The following is a 27,874-nucleotide window of genomic DNA, read 5'->3' on the forward strand; positions in this document are numbered from 1 at the left end:
GGCAGAGAACTCCCTGGACAGGCCCCCATAACTTCCACTGATATAAACAAAAAAATCATTTTATTCTTAGATAAACACAGCAGTTATTATTATTAATTTGATAAATACTGTAGTAATCCAACTGTGGGCTAGAAGATGCATTCAGGGGACCTATAACTGGAGGTATTTCTTTACAAGCAGCAATGGTAGCAGGGTCCAATTCAGTGGAAAGCTATTTTATAGTATTATTCTATTTCCTATAATATAGTATGACACACTCTTATTTTTTATTGTTCAACTGGAAAGCAAGTGAAAAAGGAAGCTAAAATAACAGACCCCATATTTTTTTGCCAGGGCAAAATTTACTGCAATCCAAAACATCCAACAGGGTCGGTGTTCTACTTTAAATAGGAAAAGTAAGTTGTTTCTATAATACAGTGCAGCCCCAAACATGATTTATACGCAGCTCCATAAATCACTGTGACATTTTCAACTGTGTCAGCTGAATCCTGTTTTTCACGGTGTACTCTACACTGTCTGTCAACAAGTGATACGTCTGTGTCAGAGGGGATTAAGACATCGGAGCTGCACAAGTTAGTCTAGAATATTTGGATTTTCATATTTAACAACTGGAGGATGAGGAGGAAAAGTGTAGACAAGACAGCGGGAGTTCAAGTGGAGGAGGGCGCAAGAGGAGAAATAACGTACGCGAGTGAGAAAGACGCTGCTGGATGGAAGATGGAGAGGCCGGCGAGGAAAGTGAAAAGGAGGAAGACAGGGAGGTGAAGGAGAGGACAGCAGGCACTCATCAGGAGGAGAGGCGAGAGGGGAGCGGAGGCCACCGCGTGGAGAGCAGGCCCTTGTGAAAATGGAGATGTACTAAACCTTTGCTAACCTGGATCACCCAAGATAAAATATTTATATATGCTATTGTGTGACGGCTTGCTGGGCTGAGGAGAGCCTTAATTTGTTTTTCTCCAGGGTAAATTAATTCCCTCCCCATCATCAGCAGAGTGAACCTGTAGTGATTACTGCGTGGTCTCCCTCTGGCCCCTCCTGCAATGAGCCCTTGAGAGATTTTAATGGTCAAAGTCCACCTTACAATTATACTTCATCTGCTCCATACATTTCCATAGATTAAAGGTGAAGCAGAGCCATTTAAAAGGATAGTAAGGATTATTTGATGTCGGGTTGTATGAGGCACTTATCAATAGTCAGTGTTTTAACTACAGGAGATGTCACTCAGCACAACCTCAGTTAAGAGAAGCAAAGAGAGGCATCGGCATGGAAGCTAAGCAATGTACTGCTGTGGACGAGATCAGTGACAACAGGTACAACCCAAATTCCAAAAAGGCTGGGACGTTGTGTAAAACGTAAATAAAAAGCAGAATGAAATGATTTGCAAAAACCTTTCCATCTGTATTTAAGTGAATACAGTACAAAGATAATATATTTAATGATGAAACTGATTTACTTTATTGTTTTTTGTAAACATACACTCATTCTGAATTTGATGCCATAAAGTCCCAATTTGGGACTTTACCACTGAGTTACATCATCTTTTCTTTTAACAACACTCAGTGAGCATTTGAAAACTGAGGACACTAATTGTTGAAATTCCGAAAGTGAAATTCTTTGTCATTCTTGTTTAATATACAACTTCAAGTGCTCACACTCTGCGGACCAGAAACTTCTGCATTTTGTGAGGTAAAATTACTGATTTCACCCATGGAGTTTGATTGGGCAAGAATGAGTGATATTTGGCTTCTATAAAAGCGGTTTCCCTTTGAAAAAGGCTGTCTGATAGCAAAGTTAAGTAATTAAAATATTAAAAAATAGCACTTAAATGAATATTGATTGTTTTACAGTAGGTGGAGCTTTTTTAAATGGCTAAAATTCTGCTGTCCCTGTCCATGGCAGTACATTGCTTAGCTTCTGTACCGGTGCTGGCATCTATTGTAGGTAATACAGTGACTACTGATAAGTACCTCATACAACCCCACATCAAATAATCCAAACTATTCCTTTAAAGGAGATGAATGTTGATTCCTCAATGCCTTGTCTCTTTTCTATATCGCTCCCATCAGTCCTGTCTTTCTTAACCCTCATCTTATTCTCTTCCTTGGTGTCAATCGTAGTAAAAAAATTCAAAACAACATACTCACCAATGAAACATAACTGATTTGACAAGTGCACACAGTCAACTGTTTATCCTTTAGATGTAGGCTACAATATTGTCCCAAGTGGGTATTTGGACAGATGTAGATTTTAACAGCATATATGTACCGCACATCTTCTCATACATTGAATAGATATATAAACAGGATCCACAGAGTGGAGACAAGCCGACATCTGTGTATGCTAACCATATGTAAAACACATAGTCAAAGGACACACAGTGTGAACAACATTTGGAGCCCAGCACAGATTGACACTGATTGTCATGCTATTACAGGCAAATAGCAACACTTGGTCGGCAGTCGACAGGGCATAATCATGTGTGACTAACGGTGATGGAGAGAGCGCTACAAAGGGAAGGCGAGGTGGTGGAGGTACAGGCTCTTTGTCTCCCCTGCCATCTTCCTCATCTCTGAGTAGCCTGGAGGGGCGAACAGAACGGGAGATGATAAAAAGATGGAAGCCACTCAAAGTTCAAGGCAGGGGTGCCCTTTCATCTATTTCAAGACAATCATGTTGGGTTCTACATGTACATTACTGCAAACTACCAATCTGTGCTTCCTCCACAAGGACCAAAAGGCAGGAAGAAGTGAAGAGGTGGTGGCACAACTAACTCCTGCATAACACTTTTTCTCTTCTTACTTTGGTGGGTTTTGGCTGCAGTGGAAAAATAAATCAAATACAAGACAGCAATGGTAAATACATTGAAATATTCACTTGAAGCAGCCAAAACATTGTTACACTTTTTATGGTTATGTTTAGGCACACATATGTTAAGGCTAAATAAGGATTGGGGTATTGGTTAAACACTCAAAGAGTCAAAAGTGACTTGAAGCATGAGACAGGAAGTGCTAAAGGACTTCTTGTGGCCGCAGTCATTCACAATTTTTAAAACACTTTGAAAAACCAATTTAATTGACTGCTCTGTTTTATTCCTACTGCTGACTCTTTTAACCACGCAGTAGGAGGTACTATTCATCAACAACTGCTAGGCTGAAAACAAGCTTTAACTATTAGTTTGTTGCTTCTTTATCAACCCGACTCTACTGAGTGCACTTTTCTAGTTTTGTAGTGTGACATGACAATTGCTCCTCCTGTAAAACTGAGCAGAGTTTGGCAGACATCAGGGCCTACACAGCCCTATGTGTTTCAGGCAGGTATCATAGTAAGTATCTCCAGCTGCCCTTTTGACTCCAACATACACTCCTTGTGTATGAATCATATATCTCAAGTCAAGCACTGTGAAGTAATCCTCACTCTTTCAAACATCATACCTCACAAGCAGAGAGAAAAGGAGGAAGTGGTGATTCAGCAACATGGATTACTCAGACTGAACACCAGTCAGTCAGACATCAGGTCAGTCAGGGAGCCAGTCAGTCCACCACAGCCTGTGTAGTCACTGTCTTGTCCTTCAGCATTACCTATGCATTTCCTCAGCAGGGGTGGGCCACCACAGCAAGAAAATTACCAGCGCTAAGCCCAATTTCCTCTCATAGGGCAAGTAAGTACAGGGCCAATGGTAAGAGCTGTTTTGATGCTGCTACATGCACCAGAACCACAACTGGAACTGATGGACAATTAACCTTAACTGTAATTAACCCCAGACAGCACTGCTGCTGAATTTTCATTGGAGAATGAGCATTGTTGTCCTGTATTACTCACCCTTATGTAGGCCTTAGAGGGCTATTTTAAAACCCAAAAAGATATTTTATTTTTGACATTCATTCCCCGTCTTTTGATCTCTCAGTAAGCCATCCGGTGTCATCAGATAATTAGACAACCAGCAAGCAAAGAGTCAGTCAGTGCACCAGACAGGCAGTCAGACAGGACACACTCTGAAGTACAAAACTGTTCCTGCCATGCAGTCTGATAACATATGCATTACACCCTCACAGTGGAGCAGCAGCCCTGAGGTTTAATGAACGTAACCCGAGCTCACTGTTAAACAAACAGGCCGAACCTGTGAAGAGAACCTCCACATCAACCTTTCTTCATCTCTCATTAAAATCGCCTGGACCTACAGAATGAGCCAGACTCAATGGCTGCCATCCATTTCTTTAATCTTTCAATTACAGTTACTGTTGCTATTCTGCATATTTTCATAAGGAAACATTAGAAGTTACTGCTGATGGGTTTTGCCCTTTGTGAGAATGTAGATGAATCACAAAACTTATTCGTCATGACACCGATAAGGAAGGGGAAGACTGTCTGATATAAAGATTACAGATAAAGGATATGCATTTTTTCATGTCCGTTGGCCTCGTCCTTTATTCGTCTCATTTCCACCCCTAAGGGCCCCTTCTGCTGGGCCATGAGAGAAAGTTCAGCCTGTTTTCCAGTACGGGACATTGCAGAGTTTTTGGGACAGTTTTTTAAGTTACATTTGCATAATTTAAACTAAAGTGGCACATTTGAATTACAGCTTCAGTATTACAACTAAACCCTTCCTAAGTCTCACCCATTTTGGTTGCAATAAGAGCTGAGAAAATTTGGCATCTTGGTCAACTTTCTCTTTTCCTGTTTCTTGTACTTATATGCAATGTGCTAGGCTCATCTACGTTGAAAAGAAAACCAAATTTTGAAGATGGTTAAAAGATGTTGCTGGGGGACCTGGGGACATCTTAATCTTAGGAAAATATTGGCAAGCCAATATACATCATTAGCCAGCTAGATAGCTAACATTTAGCTAACTGAAGATGTGAGCTTTTATAAGATAGAAGAAATTTGAATGAGATACTGACTTTGCTCAACTTGTATCAGATGTGGCAACTGTGAAACGGTTGTACTTGGGGTCTTGATCTGAGTCTTCACACAGGTAGGTAGAAAAAAGTTGCTCACCATTTGACAGTCAAACTAGAAATCCAAGTGTTAACACCTTCTTAACACCCTTACAGTTTACAGTTGACTTTACACTAATTAAAAGGAAAAAGTGGCTGACATGTTGCAAGAATAGAGGGAAAGCAAAAGATCCCTGCAGACAGATCCAACAGAAAGACAATTTTTAAATGTTTAAGAAATAATGGCAAAGAGGAATAACCATCTGGCTATGTGGCCTGTGCTGTGAAAAAGTAGGACTCACCCTGTCCTCCTCACCCGCCCTCTTACTGTGTGCTTTGCCCCAGCTGCCTATCAAAAACTAATATCCTCAAATTTAACGCTGGTGTTGTCCTTTGAAATTAGAAAGAATCTGTGTCTAATGCAATAAGCCAAACCTGGCTGCTGTGAACTCTAACCTCTTTCCCCTGATTTCCATCTCCCCCCTTTATCCTCCATCCTTCTCAGCAACTCCCTGTCCAGTCTGTGCTGCTAAGACCAAGAGGGAGACCCAGGATTTAGAGACCTACAGTGCAAACCCCTTCTCCTCCCCTCCCTTTCCCACTACACAACCACCCCCCACCCCTACCCTCCTGTTTCGATCTCCAACCATTTTTAAATACAGTAACACAATCTTAGGGAAAGCTGATATAATCTTTTCTAAACTATAAAAGTCAGTCACCCAGAGAAACATCTGCACGGTCAAATTTAAAACAAACTGTCAGGGAGTCCGGTGTCCCCATAAAGAGGGAGCAGAGCAGGAGGAGAGGAGAGGAGGGGAAAGAGGAGAGAGGGGTGAATGGTGGAAAACAGAGAGTCAGGGAATGATTTTTAGGGGGAAGTTTTAGTGCTTTCCATTTGGCCTCAACTTAAACACAAACCTCCCTCAGGCCATCCGGATGCTTGCAGGGTAAAGCTAACTCACCAGCAATGCTACCAGTCTTTTTTTTATGGCTGTTACAATTACAAAGTGGTTGTCACTGTTTTACTGTCTGTTGACACCTGAGATAGCCAAATATGTTAAAGTCTTCATGGTTGACAGCTTAACAGGCTGACAGCGCAAAATACATGTTTACTCATAATTGGTAGCACAGTTGTCACTGGTGAAAGAAGTATTCAGACCCTTTGCAATACCACAGTGTGATAAAAAAAAATCTCAAATTTTGATCTCAGTGACAGTAAAAGAAGGATTGAAAATATTTCCTTTTTTATAATGCACCTTCCCTGGTGCATTAGCACACTTTTAAATTTGAGTGCTGTTTAATGTCAGGATATAATTGTGGGTATGTGGATACACAATATTTCTTTCTTGCTTATGTTGGGGAGGTACAGGATGCAGGTTTTTGAATATTTTTTCACCCAAAAAATGAGAAAGAACAAAGCAAAAATGCTTATTAACTAATAAAAAAAAACATAACTCAAAATATAGCAGTTATTTTTGATACTAACCCAATATTAACTGTGCAAAAAACTAACAAACTATCACTACAGTAAACAACCACACAATTAACTGCACACAAACAAAAGTATTCTCCCTTTCTGTGTCAGGTGTTTGGCACAGTCCAGGGCCCAGGTGGAGTCTCCCAACACCCGCTTGTTTGAGGGGGAGCAAGGAGGGTCGTCGCTGGTGGGCCGTGGTGGACAAGCTGTCACCACAACCTGCCTGGAGGTGGGTTGGGAGCATTTTGGCCCTACTCTGGAGATGGTTCACCACAGGCACAATACTGCACATTATAACTAGCATTGGAAATGTGGAAAAAAAAGTGATGATGGAAAAACCCTATTTTCAGGCCTGTTCACTGCTGTCAGTGCTCTCTGACACTCGGGCGCTCTGGACCAATCTACAGCACACAAGAATGTTGTGGTAGAAGAAGAAAGCAGTAATACCCGACCCTGACGGTTCTTTGTAAAAATTTCTACAGCTTTGTGTTGCCATACAGCACGCCTTATTTGCTACTTGCTTTTTCTTCTTGTTCTTCTTATCCTCATAAATTTGTTGGTTGTAGGTTTACTTTGGCGGAGGAATAAGTGATTGGGTTGGTTTTCCACAGACCAACGAGCCAATCATAAACATAGAGCATTGCCAGGTCCATGTGCTGGCCATGATTGCAGAATTGCATAAAAATCACAAATTATGTATTACTTTGTACAAGTTTAATCTTAGACTTAATTATATAATTTAACATTATATATGGGTACAAAATGAATTGTTTTGATAGAAGAATCAAGTACAGCAAAATTCACCAAATACCAAGTGTTCTGTCAGGTGATATGCTGCATGTCATTCATGTCCCAAATAGTTTGGATTGACCATACAACTGTAAAAAAATAGAAATCAGAATGGACATATTGTTATTCATCTCAAGGCCTCAAATGAAAACGGGCCTCTACAAAAGACATTATCCTGGAGTGAGTATAGCTAAACAATCCAACACACTTCAGTCCAATTCCCATGGGTTTTAGGTTAGAATGCCACTGAAGTACACGTTGAACAGGGGGGCACAGTGCCTGCTCTTCTCTGCCCCGTCTGTTTTGAGCTGAGTGTTGGATTGCTTTAATTGATTTAATGGGAGAGCATGGAGTCACACCGGGAGATGGGAAACACGGGATGCTTTAGGGAAGTCAAGTGTGTTGCACTACCTCAACTCGATCTTAGACAGCCCGTGTCAGCTGGCAGAAACAGCCGATAGTGATGATACATATAGGCGAGTGCACACAAGCAGAAAGAGCATAAATTTATAAACACACACAAATTCACACACACTTGTTCCCAGCCCAGAACACCATGCTCCCTGCTAATGGTTTGAATAACACCCAGAGTGGCGTGATAAGGCCTTAGCGAGGTGCGTTTGTGTGTGCGAGGGACACAGTGGCAGCAGCAGCCTGAGCTAATGCCACCCTGAATGGTGTGTCTAATTACTTGGCCTAGAGATAGCTTTTAGCTAAATCACCCCGCCTTCTGAAGAGCCTGTATCAACAGTGACAAGGGCCTGGACAATTACATTAGCCCTCTCCCCATCCACCAGGTCCAGCACTAACAATCAGTGTGATTTGCAGCCGCTTCATTGTTGTCATCCCTCTCTCCATGACAATGATGTTTTCCCTGCTGGAGAGACACAGAGAGAAGGATGGAGAGTCGGAGAGAGACAAGGGAGAGATTGCAAAAGAGAATGTGGAAAAGAGGGCAATATAAGAAGAGAGAGAAATAGAGAGTTGTGAGTAGAGGGCTTACTTATGTTAATGTTTTCCCTGCTGGTGTGTTGGCTGCAGCAGAGAGCTGGGTAAACCTGGGTGACAGCAGCAAGTGGAGTGAGATGGTGACTTTAATTGATACTGGAGAGGGGTCTTCTAGCTGGATTGCTCACCAGCCCACGGTGCCAAACACACTCACTCACACACACACAAAACCACGTTACGAGTACAGTAGCCACCCACAGAATGCACATACAAGCCAGAGCTCCAAATCACATTAGAGCCAAAGCAGAACTTTCATTCAGCTCTACTTAGTGGCTCTTATACATTTGCCAACTATAATGTAAGTAAATGCATAATAAGCCTCCCAAAGAGACCTTACCCTAAGTTTGCTGAACATTCCTCCTTTTTATTTTCCCTTTTTCTCACTTACACATGACTTGGCGCACACATGAGGCGCACGCAAACAAAGTGAACATAATAGTCGCCAGGGACCAACTTCACGGTGTCTGAGAAGGAGGTCTGCTGGAGCACAGGAAGATACCAAGCTAGAGGATCCAGGGTCACGAGATGGCCTTTGAACTCCCAGCCATGTCTAGAGTACTGGGGCTGGGAGAGAGAGCTGAGGGAGGAATGCCACAATACCTCTGAGAGACACTAAACATCAGCAGGATGTTTAAAGGAATGAAAGGAGTAGTAGGGAGTTACTGTTAGTGGAAGAGAAGGAGAAAAACTTTATCCTAAAGATTTCAATGCTGGTTGATTTAGCAACTCTTGTGTTTAATATCATGTTTTGAGCTCCACTGACCAAAAAGTTCAGAAACTGCTATTTTCTTGTTTTGCTGATGCACTTCTGATGAACAGTAAACTGTGCCAAATACTTAGTGCTTCCTTTGACTTCACAAGAAAATCTGACTCGGTGTTTGTCACTTGAATGCTTTTAATGTAAATTGCCAGAAGTAAAAGATGTTCTGTTTGCATTTTGCATAAAAAATAATACAGCTGTGGGAGAATGATTGGTAAATGGTTGGTAAGAATAAAATAAGATTAGTAATGCTGGATTGCATGCTGCCTCGTTTCCTGTGTGTGTTAAAGTAATTTGAATACAATGTCTGAAAGGCAGACTCCGCCACAACTAGGGATGTAATAATATATCGAATATCACCATACTGCAATAAAAAAATGTCTCAGTACAGTACAATAATATATATTGTGGTATTACATGGTTGATTATTTTATTCTAATATTTTATTTTATCAAATGACTGCTATTGATTGTGGCATTGTTTAATTTCTGCAACTGAGCAGACATAATTCAAGCATTCCAGTGTTTCCATTACCATTACTTTGGGAATGACGGCCCACCTGCCCTATGAGACTCCCACCCCCCTTGAAAGAAACTTAATATTTTATAATATGCTGTGATGATGCTCATCCAACAAAGCTCTACAGGACAGAGGGTGGTCCACACTGTACATACTGTAAGGCCCCCTGAGGCTAACTGCAATTTGTGATATTGGATTGTATAAATAAAATGACTTGACTTGTTTGGTCCGTGAAATCTCCGAAAAATGGTGAAAAATGTTGATCAGTTTCCCAGAGTTCAATGTGAAGTCCTTCAATGTCTTGTTTTGTCCACAAACAAAAAATATTTGGAAAATATTCGCATTTGAGAAGAAATCAGAAATTAGAGAACTTGGATATTTTTTCTTAAAAACAATTCAAAACAATTAATAGATTATCAAAATAGTTGACGAGTGATTTAATAGTTGACAAATAACTGATAAAGCGATGCTGCTCTAAACTATAATTATCCAAAAATGTATGATGTCAATAGTTGAAAGCCAGCTTTCTGTTTTCTACAAGTGATGTTCATAATAGTGATTGAATAATGATTGGAGAAGAATGGTGGTCAGAAATCTATACCTCCTTGTCAGTTATATAATAAACATGTCATGTTGGTGAAGTGATGAAGAAACTGTGAGGCACAGCGGAACAAATTGGAGAGATGTTATAATGATCTCATGCAGATACAACTTCTTGAATAAAATTGAAAGTGAATTGAGGAGTGTCAGAGGAATGAGAAGAACTCTGAGTGGGATACTGACACTATGGGGAGCAGAGTGGTGCCAAGTGGGGTTGGATCACTCAACAACAGCCTGTCCTACTCTACTACCCTCTGAGCTACCCCACCTCTACCCTCTCCAAACCTCCTACCACCACCACCCTGCCCCCCTGCTCTGTGGGGTCACACCACCAGTCACACTACAATGACACCATCACTGCCTCTTACTGGGTGAATGGAGAGACAGACAGAGGGAACGACAGAGAGAGAGGATGGTGGGATACTCTTCACATGGAGGGCTTTGCAATCACTGCGCATATTTTATGGGTGCAGCAGACGTTTGTGGGTGTCCATCGCTAATGGGATCATGCTCTAATTTTACAAAAAATCGAACACATAAAAAACATGTTTATTAAATGTTGCATGGCATTTCTTGCATTGCATCTACATTTCTCCGTCCAGAGGACAATTGGCCAGCTGATGGGCGAGGTAACATTGTGCTCTAGCAAAGTGGAATTTCAGCGAGAACATTGTAAGCTCTCTAAAAAATCATGTGCAAACGTTAGGTTTCAGTGTCTGGCCATGAGGATCTTGGATAGAAAATCTATTTTGAACCAGCATTCAACAATCATACTGGGTGAAAACCACTGTGGAAGAGGCAGTAACACCAGTTTCATTGCCAGTCATAGCCTCAATATACCAGAATGCAAAGCCTACTCCCAACTTTTAATGAGAGCAAATGTAGGGAATCACAAACTTAAAACACACAATATGCAATTACAAGTGCCGCTAGGGGTCTTATAGTTTGAGGACACTGTGAAATAGCGTAGAATCATGTTTTTTTTCTTCACTGTTAATCACCTACCACTAGGGGTATGTATTTTTTCTTACTGCTGTGATAAAGCAAAATTTTCCTGTAGAATGGCAGTTTACAATAATGGGCAAAATAACTCCAGTAGTTCCTTAAAGTAATAGGGGAGTGTGTAACCTGTGTGTGGTGTGGAAGTGGGCAGCAGATTGAGACTGACAGTGTTGCAAGCAGAGCAGAGTAAAAGTTTAGCACTATGTCAGTCTTGCAGTAACCATGCAGTACAGGTTACAGTGTGTCAGTAAGTAAATGCTACAGCTTTTCAAGATCAAGAAAAGTCTTTGACCGTTATTTCCCAACTGCTGAAAAGTAAAGGGGGTTAGCCCCAAAGTAAGTAAGCTGAGGAGGAAAAGCTTACAACAGCATTACCTTTGTGCCTACAATGTTAGCTCCATTGCGCTCATCTGTTTCAGAAGGTTCATTATGCAGCCTTGAAATGCAATGTCATTTGAAGATGTGGTATAATACATCCATAATGATTAATCCAATAGTGAATGTCTTTTTAATGAAGAAGATGGATTCAGAATGGATTCTGAGTCTGTTGACCAATCAAAGGCTGTGTTCCTGACTCATTTTATGTGCCACAGATTCATAGATATATTAATAGACCCATGCCCTGACCTCAAATGCATTGTGGGATTGACTCTTCAAACCAAAAATTGCAGTGATGACAGTAATGAGCTCTACCCTACCATGTGCAACACATGACCCCAGTATTGCAGTAAAGCAGTTATCATACAGCTCTAGTTCACGAACAAGATAATATTAAAGTTTTATTCATGTTATGTTTAGTCACGTTTGCAGACTTCCTTTCTCACTCTCTGACGTGTCCAACATATCCTCATATCCTAAACTCATATCCTGGAAGTTTTCGCAACCAGCAGCCAGTAGGAAATACAACTTTACCTTTAAGAAATTACATAATTCACTAGGTTTGAACATTGTTGGAAACATTTTGAGCAATGTAACTACACAAAACAACAAAATTCATAACATATGTCTAGCATTGTTAGACATTTAAATACAGAAATGTTACATATAGTATTATAGTAGTACATATAGTTATAGTTCTAAGTAAATGTTAAATAGAAAAAGCCAGAAAAGCGACCAAAACACCTCGAGGAAGAAGGAAAAAAAGCATAAGTAAATGATATGGGTTGTGAATCGGAGGGTGGGGTCAGAGTGGTGGTTGGGGGGCTAAGAGGACAGGGGAGAGGAGTGAAAAGTGGAGCGCTTTTGGAAGCACCCTCGGCTCTCCTGATGTTAAGGAGGTGCTCCCAGAGGTCCGAGACAACCAGTCAACAACAGGAGCTGGCTCTCCCCCTCCATCTCTTCTCTGTGCCACACAAAAGGCTCGTTGGGGGGGATGGCAGGGTAGACGGGTCGAGAGAGCGGCATGGCATTTTAATGGTGGTGGAGAGAGTGAGAGAGGAGAGGAGGTGGTGGGGTTGGATGGTGGTAGGAGCAGAGAGGACCCCACCCACCCCTCCCTCTGTCTCTTCTCACACAAACATACACACACATAAACATGTGCGTACACAAACACGCAAGCACAGCAGCATCATTGTAGGGGGCTTTTTATCTGAATGATTGCCCTCAATTAGATCCCTGCTCAGAGTAGGTGAGAACAGACAGCTATCTGGAGAGGGGAGGGTTGGTGGAGGGGTTCAAATCAGTAGACGGCACGAAGGGAGAACTGGGGAGTCAGACAGTGAGAAAAACTCTTCCTCCTCTTTGCACTGAGGGAGGGGAAAAGGCTGGGACAGGGAGAGGGAACTTATTCGTTTACTCCTTATTATTTGTTTACTTATTCGTTTACTCCTGCACCTGTGATGATGAGTCTGTAGATACCAGAAGATGTCAAAAGTATCAATACTTCAATAAATGAATCAAATAAAATAAATGAATAAATACCTTTTCAATAGCACATGATTAAAAACAATACAATACTTACATTTGATAGAATTGAAAGAAGTGAAGTGATAAAAAGAAACGATCTTAGTGCTTGTTCAAGACCTCAGTTCAGTTTTGATGTCTCTGAAATTCAGCTTACAAAATAGCAAAACCAGACAGTGTTGAGTGATTGTTTTTCCGTATCTGCTGTGTGTGTAGGCTGTTAATTAAAAAGACAGAAAGAAAAACAAACATATCCTATTTCGTGTGCCAAGGACTTTTTTTACTTTTTGCCATGGTATTCAGTACTTCTTAAATACTAGTATTGTAACAAAGTTTAAAATTCTGTTAACATGACACCCTATAGTAGATATTTTTTCACAAATATGTAGATTCATAACCCAACATAACCCGATTGTCAGTTTGAAATATAGTCCATCTTGTAATTTTACAGTAGAGTGACATGAGAAAAGACCTGCTCTGAGCTAAAGAAAAAATCTTTCCAGCACATGAAAAGCTAAGAACAACCGCAAGCTGTCATAATGATGCCAAAATAAACAACCCAGTGTCCAAAAAATGATGTTTATATACAGCTAGTTTGCATCAGCAAATATGTTTTGTCAGAAAACTACCTGCATCCAGGGTGCAAAATTAGCTTTTCTGTCCACCAGCCAAATGGGTAGAGAATGTTCAAATTTTACCAGCCACTCAACAGATTGTTTTTTTGGCTGCTGAATGAAGCAAATCTAGTAGCGACTTTCACATTTTAGCAGCATTTGGCCAATAGCTGGTGCTAATTTTGGCCACGTCTGCATCATAGCACAGTTGCACTTTCACAAAAATCCAGCTACATGTCGATGCTACAAAGGCAATATGTGGAGAGCACAAGAATTTTGATTGGTCAGTTTTGTCTGGTTGTTTTTTCTCCAACAAGTTGTAGGTGCTGATGGAGAGCCTGTGACCAGCTGCTTGAATCAACAATAAATCTAGCTTCAACGAAACCACACAGATGTCAGTGGATTATTGATTTGTGTATGCCCAATCTACATATTTTTGGATGTTTATTTTCAGTGACTTCCCCAAAACTGCCTCATCTGCTTCAGCTTCAATTACCAAATTTCTGTGTGCTTCAAAAGCCTTGGTTACCGTTACAGATGTAGTGTGACCTTGTTCAAAGCCTTCATCATATACACATGTACAGCCAGCACCCACTCACAAACATTACCAATAATGTCCATGAACCTTGCACAGTGTCTACACAGGAGACATTTTATTCATGTCTGACAGAATTTTAATCAATAAAGCTGTCTAAGAGAAATGCCTGATGTTTCACTTGCTCTTGAAGCAAACCAAATCATATTTTTACGCTTCCAGTCTTTTTTCCATTTTACATCCATACGATGATTGTGTGTTAGTCTCTGAGCACTGCAAAAACACAGGTGACCTACACTCAGAACTGTGCTTGAACTCATTCTGTGTAGAAACGGTGTTAAAAACACAACATGTATTGGCTACTATTAACTGAGATGAAATATCCCTGAGCCAAATGTGAAGGACAAAATGTTAAAGCAGAAATCTGTAATATATTTACTTTACTAAATCACATAATGCCCATGAAATGTCAGCAGAGATTAAGAAAACATGCCAAGTTGAAATACTTCTCAGACAACAATGCTACAGACAGCATATTTTCCTTTGAAATTTCCATTGTATTCAAACCTGGTTTTATTTCAGCCCATGTGATTCTGTACCCTGCCTATTTAACTTTTTTTTTCACTTTACATGGAGCTAAAATTAATACCAAAATATGTTCAATTTTCACAGAATTAGTAAGTGCCTGTTTACGTAAAAAAAATAATTAATCTTTTAGAAGGAAGACATTTTTAAAATGGTTAAACTGAACAATATGTTAATAGAGTCTGGCAGGAACTCCAGCTCCAGAGTGTGCATCTATGGTGCAATGGGCTTTGTTTTTGGGATAACAGGCTGAGTTTTATGCCAACAGACAACTGACAGAGTTAAAAAAAAAAAAAGCTTATCAACTTACAGTGTAGGACTCACCGTTGCTTGTCTTGTTACCTATTTTACCTTTAACCATGATAAGAGATCCTTCATCTTTATAGGAATCAGTTCATCCACTTTACATAAAAAACACCCAAAAATACATATTTTGTCTCTTATGCCTAAAGGTCTCTGCCCATTCAAATATTTAAATTATCAATTTGCTGAGGACATAATATATATCTGACATTGCATTTCCCTGCATTGTAGTGTAGGAAATCAGAGAAGCATGCATGTCGAAAAGTTTTAACAGTATTAACATGTTTTAGGATGGTGTTGTCCTATGAATCGAGTCCACATGCCTTTTATTAGTTCCTGTCAGTGGACTTTGAGGATTCATTATTTATGGCTGAAATAATAAAAATCAGGTTAAAATAATAACCTGCTTAAGGACCAGTTGTAGTTGGCAACTTCAGTAGGTGTGTTGGCTGCCTGTCGGCAGGATTTTTTTCATCACAGTCTGCCGGCTGACAATAGCTGCTGCACACTATCTCACACACACACACACACACACACACACACACACACACACACACACACACACACACACACACACACACACACACACACACACACACACACACACACACACACACACACAGGATGCAGAACATCCAGCCATTCCCACTGCTGCCCACTAAAGCCCAGTGTTTACTCTGTTTTGTTTTAAATCACAGCAAGCCTAAACTCTCGATGTAATTTTCCACTCTGAATACACCTAAACACAAACACAGACACATAGAAAGATACACATACACATTCACACACACATACAGTACGGTACACTCAGCTCTACAATTACCCCTCAATTAGAGATAATAACATGACCACTTCCTGACCAATCACCTGCAGCCTTGCTATGACTCACACAGTGTCGCTCCACATACACACAAACACAGACACACACACACAGAGGGTCAGATGGTTTATAAAGTTAGTGGTGGCTGTAGAAATCATTGGTTATTTTGTCTGACCACTGTGCTTTGTGATTTTCTCTGCATCAGGCAGGTGGAGCAAAACCTTTCCCTCATTTTATGGAGATAAATGTTAGCTTTCTGTGGTTTCCTGTATATACTGACTGCTGTAGAGACACTCACACATACACTCACTCACTCACACACACACACACACACACACACACACACACACACACACACACACACACACAATACAGACAATTCCTGGAAAAACTGAAATAAGTTTTTTGTCTCCTTGTCTCGCTCACGGATGAGTGCGAGAATACAGTCTAAGGCTGCCACAGAAAACATTACATACACTTAAAAAGTCCTTTCCTTTCCTCCAGTGTGCCTTCTGCTGCCTTTTATTTTCTCAACCAAAGACATCAGAGCTTCTATAGTTAGCACTGCCTTCCCCAGACCACTGAATATATAGGCTGCTGCTACCTGGAGGACATAAATTGGTATTTAATAACTGACCTTATTCCCACTGCAGCCATTTTCAACTTAAGTCATACTCAGGCTATGTTCAGACTGGGAAACCTGACACAGAAGTAAAACCAACATTACAGCTGAAAAATTCACACAGATTTACCCGTTATTATATTATCTTGCAATGCTGGAAGCAGTAAACCATTAGCTTTTACAGAAATAAGTCCATGTTTTCAGTGGGGAATGTGTAAAGTGATAGATGTTTTTGCATTTTATGATGTAAAGTGTACATGTTGGTTCAAAAGTTGAACTTAACCGAGTGTTGGGGGTGAAAGTAAGAATTACAATTACTCAAATTACTGGAATTAAGTAAATTTCGGGGGTACTTGTACTTTTGAGCACTTTCTCAAGTCTTTTCTTATGTCTGTATGCATTACAGTATAGTGACTATAATAAGTGACTATAATAAGCAAGTAAGATTAATGACAACATCTCAGGTCAAAACGTTTCTGAAGACAACACAAAAAGACTACTAAAGTGCAACAAAACTTGCAACACTTCATAATATCAGCATTTTGAGTATCAATATGAAACTCACTGAACGAATCAGTTTATTACATTCTGTCCCAAATCATTAATTCGGCATAGAACAACAAAACATCACACTACCTACACACTTTATTGTGTCATTCTAGTCTTTGATAGTGACAAATCAGTAGATAATCAAACCTTAGCAGTGCAGTAAAAGCAATAGAAATTTTGTCTCATTTGGCTAACAGCAAATGTTGTTATTTCAGTGTTTAAAAGCCCTGTCCATGGTGCTGAATCCACATGGTTTTGCCCTTAATAGGCTTTTTATCTGGCATTACAAGGTTTATGCTGATTTTACTGTCTCCAATGTTGGAATAAAATCACGAGTGGTTTTCGGCTATCCCAAATGAAAGGTGACCAATGTGAAAGAAATGTGGCATTATGTTTGGTCATGACTCCAAAATAATGGTCCTATGTCACACTGTGAGAGAGATGAAATGATGACTAAATTCCAACATTGTCAGAAATTTAGAACAATCATCTTACAGTGTGACTGCTGCTACATCCTATGTCCACTAACCAAAGACACAGTACCAAGACGGATCATAGCAGTACACACTACAATGCACAGCTACAAAAGTACTAGGGCTGCACCTAACCTGACAATGTATGTTCATTTAATAACGAATCACTGACACCCTCACTGACTTTAACTGCTTATGACATCGAGTTATTTCATCGTTGGAGTCATATGCAGATCTGACTGATGATCACTGGCAATATATTTTTGCATCAATATGGGCCACAGAAAATATGTGAAATGAATTACAGACAGTCTGTAACATTAGTTTAAGCCATTTCTGACTCATATACATTGTTGCTGCAGCAGGAGGACAGAGCACTCGGTATTTCACCTCCAGCACTTGTATGGAGCAGTTGTCCCACTGTGATAAGAGATGTCCAGTTTGTGGAGCTAAAGAGAGCCAAACTGTTGCATTTCTGTCTGAACTACTCCCACACTTTTGATGATCACAGCAAAGCTTGCTCTCTGCAGCTTGTTCTCCGTGTGAATCCATGCTCTGACCAGGCGCAGCAGTTCACAGCAAAGTGTCAACGCACATTATGCAAATCTCCATACTTTTGTAATTGATGATGTCAATTACACTGACACTGCCCCAGCTCTACATGCTACTCAAACTTACATCAAGCTCTTTTTGCAAAATTTCCATCCAAAGTTGGCTTTTTCTCCCTCGCCACAACGGGGACACCATAATTTTCTTCCACCTCCTCTTCTTTGAACACACACTGATGACATTTTCTTGTACACTGACCTGCATCGTAGTCTACAACTCACTGTGTGACCATTGTACTGTACTGGTGTATGCAAACAAGTTTATTTGATCCATGTGACATAGTGTGGCATGCAATAAAATTTCTGTTTAGACTGCTGAAATATCAGTCTATAGGCGCCATGTTTATTTCTGGAATAAAGGGCTGTAAGGCAAATTTGCCAGTCAGTCAGTCCAGTGAGACATTTTTCAGAATAATGTGGGTTGTAATAAGGGGCAAGCAAATCAGAACAATGGCATGGCACCACTGTTACAGCAGCTATTGTCTGCCATTACCAGAGCAAAAAGTAGTGAAGGTGATTCTAAGGCAGGATGTTAGCGCTAAGCTTAGGTAAAGGTCATGTACAAGCAATTAAAAATAAAACCAAGGTAAACGCATCTGACAATAACGTATTCACACACACACACGCACACACACACACCACAAACCATATGTAAATGCCTGTCGTGTGACACAACACCGAGACAAATCCTCAAAGAGCTGCCCCCTTGTGCTCATAGGATCATATCTTCCCCCCATACAAAACATTAGCGGATTGACACTATCACACCGGCTATCCGGCAGAGCCCCTTTCACACATAATTACAGGCTCTCATTTCCCCCCGCCAAGGGAACAGGTGCAGGGGGAGAGGGAGAATAGTCTAGGCCCACTGTCTCCTTGGGCTTAGGCTCTTTTCCTGACTCTGAGAGGCCTGTATTGACAGAGACAGGGGGGGACGCCAGTACTGATAAATCACTGCGAACGTGTAAATGCCACTGCACCACATTCCGCTAAAGAACAGGAGGCCAAACGGCTACAAGTTCCTTTCTCTTTCTGTTTCTGTTGTTTTAAGGCCTGCCCCCTCCTCCTACACACACACACACACACACACACATAATATCCTCGCCTGTTTTTTTTTTCCTCTTTCTCCATCTCTCCCCCACTCTTTGCTCCCCCAAGCAGCTAATAGCATAATTTGAGGAAGAATGTTCCTGGAGTTTCCTGTGAATTCTACCATTAGTCATCCGAATGACCTCTCTGTTCCTCCCCTTTCCCTTCCGTGTCACCAGCACAGCGCTGCTGTGGAGCAATGGCTGCCTGGGGAGGAAGGAGGCAAATAGGAACCAGAGGTGAACTCAGTGCGTGTGTGTGTGTTTGTGTGTGCATGTGTGTGAAAAAGTGTGTATATACTGTACGTGAGAGCATTTTGTCTTTTCTGTGTTTATCTGAATGTGTTTTTACAGTTCTGCAGTAATGCCTACATGTATGATGTGTGTGTGTGAAAATCTGAGTATAAGTGTGGGCGTGTGTGGGTGTGTGTGCGGCATGCGTGTATGTATGTGAGAGAGGTTGAAGCTCCTCCACTCAGCGGGGTGCAGAGGCAGGGCCCCAGTACTTACCCCTTGACACTGAGCTGTTAACTGTGAAAAGTAGAAAAGGAGATGTGCAAGGTAGAGTGGGTGGAGGGTGCGTGCGTGTGTGCGTGCATGCGTGTGTGTGCGTGTGTGTTTCATGGTGGGTGTGGAAGTGGAGATGTGCAGCATTAAAGTTTTGTTTATTGTTACTTTTTATTGTTGTTGGTTTTCTTAGTTTTTGTTATCAATTTAGTTTAGTGCAAGTTAGTTTCCAGTGTGGGCTTACTCATTTTAGTTTAGTTTTTATTGTTTAAAGGGACATTTCATCTCAAAATCAAAAATACATATTTTTTCCCCTGGTCTATAGGGCTTTTTTATCCACCTACATTGTTTTGGAGTGCGATGCCAAGTTTTGGAGATACCAGCCATAGGGATATATGTCTTCTCCTGAATATAATGGTACCAGACAACACTCAACATTTTTCAGTATTTGAAAAACTCAACACCAGTGTCTCTTTACAGAAATCATGACCCAGTTAGACAAGATAATCGAAAAGACCTTGCTGTGAGCAGTTTCATGTAGGAAACTTTCGATTGAAAAGAAGTAGTTCTGGTAGATTCTACCACAGACATAAAGTTCCTACATGAAATTGCTCAAAGCAAGAATTATCTAGAATAACCGGGTCACGATTTCTGGAAGGAAACAATGGTGTAGAATTTTTCAAATATATTTTTTGCGTGCTTTGAGCACCACAATCCAACTGTCATCTAGTTCCACTATACTGGAGAGAGAGAAGGAAAAATCTCTACAACTGATATCTCCAAAACTATCAAAATAGACAAACAGCACTACAGGCCAGGGAAAAATATATACATTTTTGATTTTTGTGTGAATTGGCCCTTTAAAATGTTAAGTTTTAGACTAGATTTCATTTGTTTCAGTTTTAGTTTTCTTTTATTATATAGGGGGTTTTTTGTCAGGTGTAAGATTTAAGAAGTTAAGAGAAGGTATTACAATACAAACACAACGCAACTGACATCCCAGTCTCAATAAATAAAGCACTAAGTCTTCTTCATGCTTGTTGACAAATTTAACCAAAATGACAAAGACTAAAACTAAAGACATTTCCTGTTTTTTTTTTCTATTTTACTTAGTTTTCTAAGTATACAATATCATTTGTCAGGTTTTATTTTTATGTCAGTTAACTAAAATGTTTTTTTCACACCTAATTTTAGCTTTTAGTTTAGTTTTAGTTCACTATAAGAACCATGACGTGGAGGCAGTTGAGAGAGAGAGAAAGAAAGTTTGTGTCACCACCACCATGATAGCTGAAATTACTTGTTTATGTTCCTTTCAGCTCTAATAACCGCAGCAATTATTTGCTTTCACAGCGCAGTTACTACTTTGGCTGCGTGTCTATATAAGATTTATTTGGATTGATTAGACAACAAGACTGAGGGAGAATGGGGCAGCTATGCTGAGCAGTTACGACAATTACGTATACATAAACATCATTGTCTAGGGATAAGTTGGCCTTTGCTGTGGGGAGCATGCAATTAGCTTTGGGGGGAGTGAAAGCGAGGGTTGTATTCAAAAAGAAAACAGACGTCGACAAATTTAACTCCAGATGATGCAACTTTTGTTGGATCTGGAAATAGATTTGGGAATCTGAAACCAATTATTTACAAAGGAGATTCAGAGAGATTGAGGGTTAGCTTTATAACAGATGTTTTTGTAACTCGTGATTGACTCTGGATAGGATTATTATTAGCAGCTCCACTCAGGTTTTTCCAGCATAATCCTCTGCGGAACAGGTAATTGGCAGACCTTGTTCCATTACTCCAAAACATTTATGTTAAAATCATCGGTTCATTGGTTTCATCATGTACCCGACTGTAAAGATGTATAAACCGTATCGACCCACTGAGGTAAATGAAGATTCCTCAGAAAATGCATGCAGACGCTAACCTTAACTAATCATATACTGTACACCAGAACCTCTGAGGGGCCCTAAACCAGGTCTTTACCTATCCATACACTCCTCCCGTCCTCCATCCCAACACCCTGAGCCTCTGCACCTCCATCCTCCATCACCCCCCCCACATCAAAGGCCATCAATCTCCCACAGTACAGGGGGAAAGGCAAATATTTAGAGAAGGACTGAGCCCCCATAAATCTGTAGTAGGGGAGAGAGAGAGAACATGATACCCACCCTACGCCTCCAAACCTCCACCCCCACCACCATCGTCCAACTCCCTCAGCAGTCCTACATCTTGACGGCTAGAGGAAGCCTTGGGAGGCCACAGGAACCAGGGAGGAAGAGAGAAAGAAGTCTGTGGCAACACCGGCAAGGAAGACGACGGAGATTAAGAAGTAAAAAGGAGAGAACACCCTCCCACACTCAGGAGAGACATGCACAGTCAGTGAGTCAAACAAAAACACACTCACATACACAAAGAAAGAGCTCCCTCTCACACACACACACAGCATGGACACATGGACACAGTGGTGGGACTCCTCTTCTTGGCCTTTGATTTATTGCAACTCTCTGTTCCACTCGAGTGAGACTCTAGAATATCAGCGAGTATTTATGTCCTTTTTCATTTGAAAACAATACGGCTTTCAGTAATAAAGAAAGGAACGCTGCACTGACAGATCAGGGTTGGGAGGTCACCGTGAGAGTAAATTGGGGGCAGATGAGATCCTGAACAAAGCTAGGCTAGTTCCTACAAAAACTGCCCGGGTAGAGAATGGAGGCTGCTGCTCCAGAAAAGCTTAAAGGGGGGCTATGCATACAGACAGACAAAGCTATTATCTTCTGTCTGAGAGATGAGATTTTCATACAAAAATCCAGGACAAAGCCATATGTTTCTACTACAGAATAAATAACAACAAATGAGTTCAAGCATCTGAAGCACTTATCTCTTTTCTTAATGCCTTTGGTTTGAAGGTCAGACAGAATCCTGTTCCGTAAACCAATTTATGGTGTAGAATTATAAAGATACCTGATGATTTAACCAGAAGAGTACACTCAATAGAGTGCAGATCTCTGCCAGGCAAAAGATGGTGAAGCAACTACTGCAATGTCACGACAACTGTCAAATGCAAGCAGTGGAGATTTTAAAGCTTTGAATGAAGTTTTTTTTGTACAGGTTTCGACAGGTTTCAACGAGTTAAATTTAAGACTTTTTAAGACCTTTTAAAGACCACCGTGAATGCAATTTAAGACCTGTTTTGCTATAGTAGTGAAGTAGATGTACTACTGCATTAGTGGATATTGGTTCAGTGTTGATTTAATTAACCGCCAGCTATTTTGATTATTGTTTCAGTTTGATTTTTTTTTTTTTTTAAGAAAAAAAAGTCTAAATGATATACACTTAATGTTGCCTTTTCATAGGTCAGATCCTGCATGTCACAGTGGAAGCTGTGGCTATTCTGAAGGTTAATGTTTTGACATAGAACTAATTAGATTGCCCCAAGCCACTGAATTTACTTCCAACAAGTGTCAACTATCATATTCAATTTCTCAGATTTATAACATTCCAACTTTCATGAAAAACGGTTGAGAATTTACAGACTTACCGCTTATTTTGCAGTGAAGTCTGCATCGCTTTGAACACTCAGGGATTTATTCATCTCACATTGTGTCTAACTCGTGGATCATTAGATATTGGGTATGGAGTTTATCAGACGCTCAACTTTAAATGAGACCAAACTTCTACATAGATTTCAGTTTCTGAGGCATGACAAAGGACAAATAGTGGCCTGAAACAGACTAGGTAAGCCTTATATTTTAAGCTCAGTTGTTGATGACTTGCAGCTCCTCCTCCTTAAGAGGAGTGAGAAATCAGCAGTTGGTATAAAGTAGAGCAATCAATAAAATGGATTTTTAAAAACTGTGAACCACCCCAACCATGAGGGGTCTTTGAGCATACGGCCAAAACTGTGAACAGAATGTGGCTGATGGTTCCAGCAGTATGTGAGACTAGGTACAGGCATGGATAGTAGCCCCAGTGGTCTCTCACACTCTCAAACTCTCACTCACACACACACAAACATTAGGAAGTACAGAAGCACAGCCTACAAACATACCTAATGTACTGTCACAAATACACATATAAATATCATGCAGTCCCAAACATTGCATTTATATGCATAGCATGTGGGCAACACCAAATTAAATAGGAAAAAATATTAAAACAGTGACATTGTACCCATTTTGCTTCATTCAATGTGCAAAAGAACACCTGCACACATGAAAGCATACACATTTAAACACACGCACGTGCCCACACACACACACACACACACACACACACACACACACACACACACACACACACACAAAGAAGTGTCCCCTGCAGTCAGCTGTCAGAGCAGTATGAGGGATTTAAGGAGCTTTGCGGGGCTCTTGATGCCCCCACTGACTAAGTCCCAGAGGTGAAGGGCATTGATCCCTGGGCAGAGTGTGTGTCCTGCTCCCCTGACAGACTAGTTGATTGACTTTTTTAGCCCCAGTGGGAGCCAGCCACAGGCAGGCAGATAGAGACACATAAATACCTTAACACCAGTGGGTTTGATCTACTAATACATGCACATGTCAGTGAGAAAGCAGATGTGTGAGGACATGCATAATTTCTGGGTCAAATGACATGGGCGCACAAGCAAACATGTGCAGTAAGATACAGTATATGCATGCATCACACACACCTATTTATGCCGTCACCACTGTCACCACCACAGCTGCCATATTCATGAGTGGGATCCGCACCGAGCTGCATTATCATCCTGCCTTTGTTCTGGCCTTTGTTGGCTTTCCTGCCTGCTGCTGCTTCCATCAAATGTCACGTCTCTACAGACTCTGTATTTTGAGCATCAATGTCAATAATTAGACGCACAACATTATGGAAGCCTGTGGACCCTTTGCTCACAGTCAGACACTGATACATTTTTATGTGTGTGGTTTTGTGCTTTGTTTCTACCCTCTCCTCTGCACATCCCTAAACACAAACGAACACCTAAATCACTGTGGTGTTTTTTGAATGGCTGCTTTTATTTTGAAGGATATGTTTAGATTTTATTGTGTCATATTTGTTGACTAAAAATACTTCTTTTCTTTTTTTCCCCTATCTCTTCCCCTTCCTTTGTTGACCAGTTCCTTTTTTTTGTGTACCCTCTCTGCTGCTTCCTTTTTCTTACTCTGTCCTGCCTGTTTTATTACACTTTCTACAATTAATTGATCAGCCGTGCAAGTAAAAAAAGGCACAGTGCTGTACACAGCCCAAGTAATGATACACTACTCATGTTAGCATTTACACTCAACAAAAATATACCACTTGTTTTTGCTCCCATTCTTCATGAGTTGAAATTAAAAACTGCACAGTTTAGAGTGGCCTTTTATTCTGACCAGCTCAAGGAACGCCTGTGCAATAATCACGCAGTTTAATTTGTTTTATATACCACATTCAGGTCAGGTGGATGGATTATATTGGCAAAGAAGTGCTCACTAACATGGATTTTAACAAATTTGTGAACAAAAATTGTGAGAAATAAACCCTTTGTGCGTATGTAAGACAGCTTTTTACTTCATTGGGCTGGTTTCAGAGTAGCTGGCCCTGACTGGTTACCAGCCAGTCAGCATCATATATCCAGTTCTGCACCGGTCATACTGTCACATGTGCTCCACACCACGGTATCATCACACACAGCATGTGCAGTGACACATACACCAATGTCACAGCCACAACAGCTCTGGTCACAGCCACACACTCTCAGGCACATGCCTGTATGAGGTTGGCGTTAGCAGTTGAGAATAGAATAAAGAGAAGACAGATCATCTACAAGGAGACAGAGCAGCTAAGCAGGTGACAGTGTTGCCAAACAACGGTAAACTTTCTAGCTCCTCAGGCTAGTGTTCACAGACTGACAGACTTGACTCGTTTACTTTCTGCTTCGGTTTTTCTTCTCAAAGCTTACCAACAGCAAACTGTTGAACTGTGTCAGACTCCAAGTTGGTAAACAAACTACTTCCACATGAGATCATGTGAAATCACATTCCCTACAAGAGCTCAAGAGATTGCGCTCCATCTGGTACATAATCTTAATATAATAATACAATGAGCCCTGGCTGCAACCTGAAGCACTTTTGGAGGAAATGTAAAACTTATTTAATGGGCAGTGTTTTATTCCGAACATCCAATTTTACACTTTTACATTTACAAAGTTGCAAAAATGTTTGTGTATTCTGTTAATTATATTTCTTGGAAAGACTGAAAATTGGAATGTGTTTCACTCATGCTTTTATTGAGTGTATTAATTTATTTGTATATCAGATCTAGCCTCATGCCTGCACTCTGTCATTGCTTTTCCCTTTTCTTTTCCATTTGTCCTTCGTATACACACACAGACACACTCACTAGATGTGCCTGGGGGAGGATAAGGGTTTAGGATGTGCTGGGAATGGGCACCTAATTGCTTCTTACTGATCCAAATAGCACATCAGAGGCAACGGCACTTCAGTGGACCTCCGAAGAGATCCGCCAGGTTGGGCCTGTTCATTACCCTGCTGACCCCCCAGCTCGACCCCTCATACGCACACATATTACACACACACCTCCACCCCTTCACCTACCCCAGTTCATTGTCTCTGGGGTTTAATTGGAGCGATGTTCTCCATTGTGAGCGGGCTCAATGGCAGTGGAGGGCTCCATTGTGGGGCTGAATGAGGGCAGGAGTGTTCATTAGGTGAGTCTCTGAATAAGGTCTTCTGGAGGTAGGGTACTGAGAGCTGGGGGCTGCCACAGACCTCCGGGGTGGGTGAAACTGCATGCTCTCCTCTCCTCTTCTCTCTGTCCTCCCAGCTTCCCCTGCTCCTCTCCTGTTGTCTCCTTTCCTCAACAGCCTGACGCTTGGCCCTGAAAGGCAGCGGCTGCGTTTGTTGGAAGGGCAGTCTTTGTCCGTGGCAGAAGGATGAATCGTAGGAAAAGAAGAGCGACAGGGATCAAAGACGGACTACAGAAAAAGCGAGGACCACCTCCTCTGGTGAAGGGAGAAAGAGAACCGATGAGCCTTGGCCTGAGAGAAGTTTCATCATGCCTCAGTCTGAATTTGGGCCCCGTTCCTTGCTGGTGGTCCCAACCAAAATACTTAATGAAACACTACTGTAAAAGTGATACTTCATTGATCCCTGTTGGGAATATTCTTTACACTTGGCCTCACTCGTGGAGGTCAGGGCACTGGTTCAGCTGCAGACAGGGCTTGAAAATTGACTTTTTTCCTCAGTGTCCCACAGCTGTCCTGAACTCCACAACCATTGTACTTTTTAATACTGCATAATAAATACAGTTTATTTACAATTACCTCACACCTTGTGTCACTTCAATAACTCACTTTAGTTTGTGATGGATATTCTGTTAGTTGTTCCTTGCATTTATATCTTAATAAAAACAAAAAATTGAAATCACCCCAGGGGTTTGGCCACAACTTTAATTTATTCTTATAGTCAGTCTGTTTCTGTTTGTTAATTTCTAGCTAGTGCTGCAACTAATATTATACTAATATATATTATTTTCACTGTTTATTTATATGACTTTTTTTTGAGTAATCAATTATTTGATTGGTCTAGAAAATGTCTTGTTCTGGCTACGTCCCAAAGATATTCAGTTTACTTTCATTAAAAGGTATCAGAGAATTAGAGAATTTTGACTTTTTTCTTAAAAAAAAAATTACTCAAGCAGATTAATCAATTATCAAAATACTTGCCAATTAATTTTATAATCCTTTAATAATCGATTATTTGTTGCAGCTCTATTTCTAACCGACATATCCTATAGTTAACATTTTTATCATTACAGTGTGTAAGCATGCACATGACAGCAACAAACAATTAAAATGCTAAATATTCCATAACCTCTAAAAGTAAAAATTTCAATTTGTGCTATTTCAATTGTCCCCAGGACCACAGCATATCCTTAATTTCAAACACTGATGGCAGAGAAACACCTCCTGGACTGATACCGTCCTTGACATTTGCCTCTAACCACTCAGCCACCTGCAGATGCCGGCTTGTGCAGGGGCTGAACTCCTCGAAGAAAAAAAAATTGGCAGTAAAGAGAAAAGATGTCTGTCCGGGCAGTGATTTAAATGACAGGTTATAGAAAAGAAATAATTTTTATTCGCTCAAAATTGATACGCGTGCAAAATGAGTACTCATCGCAGAAG

The sequence above is a fragment of the Lutjanus erythropterus genome, chromosome 7 (assembly GCF_056507025.1).
Source record: "Lutjanus erythropterus isolate fLutEry1 chromosome 7, fLutEry1.hap2, whole genome shotgun sequence".
Classification (NCBI taxonomy): domain Eukaryota; kingdom Metazoa; phylum Chordata; class Actinopteri; order Lutjaniformes; family Lutjanidae; genus Lutjanus; species Lutjanus erythropterus.